Below are 4,706 nucleotides of genomic sequence, written 5' to 3' on the forward strand. Positions count from 1 at the left end.
ACTTTAGAAAAAATAAATCGACATTTTTTCAAAAGTTTATATGCATATGTATGTGATCTTGCAGTGAAACCGGTTTTGAAATAAAAGTTTTTAAAAAATTGTCATTTTAATTATGCCTTTCTTAAGAGTTTTCGTAAAAAAATGAGGTTTGCCACACTTTTTTGTAATTTTCTCAGTTTCTATGAGAGATACGTACAAAATGCTTTAGACCAAATTTGAAGCTTATAAAATTTCCTGAAAAACAGTATATTCAGCATTAAGGGGATCCTAAAGCCGTCTGTAATACCGACAATCGTACTTTTCGCTTAATTTTTTATTGGCTTAATGGATTTAAAAAAATCTTGCACAGAATTAAAGTATGTGCTCTACTCTGTGGACGACCACCGATTTTGTAACAAAATAAGTAAATAAGATAATAAAAAAAAATTCACTTCATCAAGGAATATCATACCGCGCGCGTTTGTAGAATTAGGCTGAGACTCCAAACAAAAAAGTTAAACGAAAAGTATGATTACGTGAACGTAAACAAAAGGTCCTCTTTAAAAAGATGTCTTTCAAAATATCCAAAAGAGGACTTTAAGTGTAACTAAAAGATATCCAATGTCCATCTCAAAAGTGGTCTTTCAGATATCCTAATAAGCACTTTTGATTTTTGAAACTTCTTTCGAAAGTTATCTAAAAGTCAACATTAAGGCTCCTGGTCCCTCAGCCGTGAACTCCGTGTTGACAGTAGCGACATAGCTGGCAGCGGTAGGAATAAGAACTCCTACGACTCTTACAGAGTACCGCATGATAAGCAGTGCTGCGATTTCGTGCCCCGGCACGCTAGCGAATTTCCCCCTCCACTACGCACACAAGTGACGCTCGGTCTGTCGGTGTGTCGGCAGCGCTCGGCCGTGCCGAGCGAGAGGGAGAATATCACTCCCTCCTTGTCGCTCTCACTTAAGCTCGCGCGACGATGTTTTTACGCTGGAACCGCCTCGGCGAGAATTTATCGCTGTTCGCCAGAGTAACCGGCGTGACGCCTGGCTCACGGGATCTTTCGGAAACGGGCGAAGGGGAAGGATTCCTTTGGCGGTGCGACGTGACGATTGAGAATCAGATGTCGAATCGATCATGCATTTTCAAATATATAATGTTTATCATATAAAAATAAATAAAAATATTTACATCTATAATTGTAAAATATAGTACAGAATAGATATGAGAAAAATTTCCATCCTACAACGTACATATTACTTCTATAAGTGTACTATTCAACGACACATTTAATAAAAGCAATAATATTAAATTACTATTTAAAAAATAAACATTAAATAAAAATTAACAGCAATAAAAACTGTAATCGACCCTACTGGCCATTGTAATTGTCATGACAATACGTCTCTATATGACTATTATTTCGTAACAGAACGTTAACAGAAATAATATGTAATTTGTTTTTTAATCGAGATATAAAAATTGGACGATTTCGCTTCTTCTATGAAATCGTGTAATTAAACAAATTAAATTTGTATTGCTTTTTTGAAGATAAGGTGAAGTACGTAGGGCTATATATTTGTGTCACAAAATATATTTGTTACAGAAAAAATTAAATAAAAAATTGCACACATTATGAGTAACATAAAATGTGGTGTAAAATAATATAAAATTTTATAAAGTGAAATACTGTAAATGTAATGTTTTATTAATAAATGACTTATTTTTTTATTACTGTATTACTAAATGACATAAAAAATCTGAAATTGAAAAATTTTCATATACTTATTTTCGCGGTATATCTGTATGTAATGATTTATATGTTTCAAAAGTTTGCAAACTTTATCTTCGAAAAAGCAATACAAAGCTAATTTTTTTAATATTACACGATTTCATAGAAAAAGCGAAATCGTCTAATTTTTATATCTCGATTTAAAAACAATTTACATATTATTTCTATTAACATTTCGTTGAGCGATTAAAATTATATAATAAAAATTGAGATAAATAACTAATAAAAAATAATTTTCTAAACGTTTATATATTTTAAATGTTACATTTATTTCCATTAAATCGTCATAGAAACATAAAGCTGTTCTACACCGTGAACAATACATTAATTCATACTACAAGTTTATTATAGAGAAGCATTGCAAATTGGATTATTTATAGATAAAATAATATATACATTCTTTATTTGTTGTTCATGACTTGTAATAGTCGGGATTTTATGATAATTTATTCGAAATAAATTATATAAAGAAAGCAAAGTTTTATTAAATTGTACAAACTTCTTTATTTTTTAAAGTAAGAAATAAAAGTATTACAAAATATTTATATATTTTTTTATATAAACAAAATTTTATATGCAAAAACCGACCCAGATACATACAATATATACGCAAATCTTGCTTTTTTTTGCATCAATTTGCTGTCAGGATATATTCGCAAGCTTTGTTAGCAAAAAACGAATTTATTACTTACACCATAAACATCGAATTTGCCACAAATTTGTGAACGAGTTTGATAATAATTTGCTATCAATTTACTTACTGGATAGTAGATACCCTGTTGTAGTACACACGGATTGCAATCATATCTATCCATTAGAGATTAGCTATTTTGTGCTCTAAACGGTAAGATATAAATGCACCCATGCGCACATATCAGTAATTCACTTAATTTTTCCTACGAAATCTCACAATTTACAGAAACAGAGAGAGAGAGAGAGAGAGACAGACAAAAGGGAGAGTGCAAAAGAAAAATGAGATGTCAGCGTTATATACCCGTGCGGTAACATCCAGTCTCGAAATAGCCTGTAGCAGCGCGGCAGGACGTCTGACTGCTAATACGCTGGCCCGGGTTCGTTTCCCGGTGCTTCTTTTTATTTTTTTACTTTTTTTAATATATATAATAATTATATAATTATTCCGAGAACGAAAGAGCATGTAAAAAATAATTAGAATTGTGTGTGTAATCGAATAATATGAATGTAATGATTTTTTACATAACGTTAAAAGTTTAATAAGGGAGGTGAGGAGAAGGATAATAATTAGTAACTAATTTTCCCTTACACAAATATATTTAGTCATACGGTGTGATTAATGGAGAATAGTATTATCTTACACCTTATAACAAATAAATTTTTGTTTCAACTTTCACAATTAATTGAAAAAATTATTGACGGGTCATTTCGATTTTCTTTCTCATCCTCTTCGGAATCGTCTTGTGCCCAAAACGCGTGCGTTCCTGTATTATGTCGTGTTCGAATGTTATAAAGAAAATCAATACATTTTGACTATAAATTAAATTATTTTTTACATGCTCCTTTGTTCTTGAAATAATTAAATAATTATTACTTTGTAATAAAAAGAAAAAAAAATAAAAAAATAAAAGGAAGCACCAGGGAACGAACCCGGCCCAGCGTCTTAGCAGGCAAACGCCGTACCGCGCTGCCACACACCATTTCAGGATTGAATGTTACTGCACGGGTATATATGGAACGCTGAAATCCTTTTTTGTTTATAACTTTGCAACGAATGCTTAGTATCAACTAATATCTTATCTATATACTCTGAGGTTCTCCCCTTGCAGACTATTAAAGTATCGTGCACATCTGCGCTTTTCGACGTGTACCCTCTTTTTCAGATCGCCGGGCCACGTCGAGAAAGCAATCTAGCAGCCTCGACGCATCAGAGTCAGAGCGAGAAGGAGGGAATGATATTCTCTCTCTCGCTCGCTCGCACGGCGCGCCGAACTTAGCCGAGCGCGCATCGTCACGGACACGGTCGTCACGGAGACAGAGCATCTCTGTGTGCGTACGCAGCTGACATGTTACCGACATGTCAAGAATCGTGCAGCGCCTCACGCCTGCAAACCAATGAACTATAAGGCGTGGATTGGCGTGGAAAATGACATGTTGACAAGCCTATTTTGTTGTGCGTGCTATTTCTTTATTATTCGCTCTGTGCTTGTGCTCTAACGTTTAACGTATTCGTGAAAGTCGTAAAATTGGCCGAAAAGTAAGATTTGCACGCGGAAGAAACGTTTTCACCTCCTTTCGATAGTCGTTAAACGGCTGTTTTTCCCGTATGTTTAGGCTTCGTTTTATGGCTGTTTGTTTATTGTCGAGGGAAAAGGGTAGTTTTCGGCCAATTTCAGAAGTGTTCTGAAACGATCTAGAGTGATTTTTTATTGAAATGTCTTTTTATTTGAAAATGGCATGCACAACAAAATTGGGTGTTTTCCTCGCCTCGATAGTAAGAATCCAATATGGCCGCGGTGACTACCCAGGAGCCTTAAGAGAACTAAAAGAGACCTCTAGGTTGTCCTTCGTAGGTTGTCCTTCATATAGGTTAGGTTAGGGTTAGCTAGGTTCAATTAATTTTTATAATTTTTAGAAAAAATTGAATAAAACAGGAAGAAATAAAACAGAATTAGGATAAAAAATAGTAAATCCAATTCTGTCGCATTTCTTCCTGATTTATTCAACTCTTGTTTATTAGCAAAAATAAACAGTCATTATATGTAAATACATTAATTTTATAGAATCTAAAATTTAAAAAACTTGTTAAATTTATAAATAGAACGTTTTAATAAAATAATTACGTAAAAGTCTTACGATTAATTATTGCATATCACATTTTGACAGTAAAGTAACATTGGTCGCGTTCAGAAGCACAACCGCTCATTCCTTTAGAACTAAAAATTTACGTCAATTCGATAAT

The sequence above is a fragment of the Temnothorax americanus genome, unplaced genomic scaffold (assembly GCF_048541705.1).
Source record: "Temnothorax americanus isolate GAGA-0224 unplaced genomic scaffold, ASM4854170v1 Scaffold262, whole genome shotgun sequence".
Taxonomy (NCBI): domain Eukaryota; kingdom Metazoa; phylum Arthropoda; class Insecta; order Hymenoptera; family Formicidae; genus Temnothorax; species Temnothorax americanus.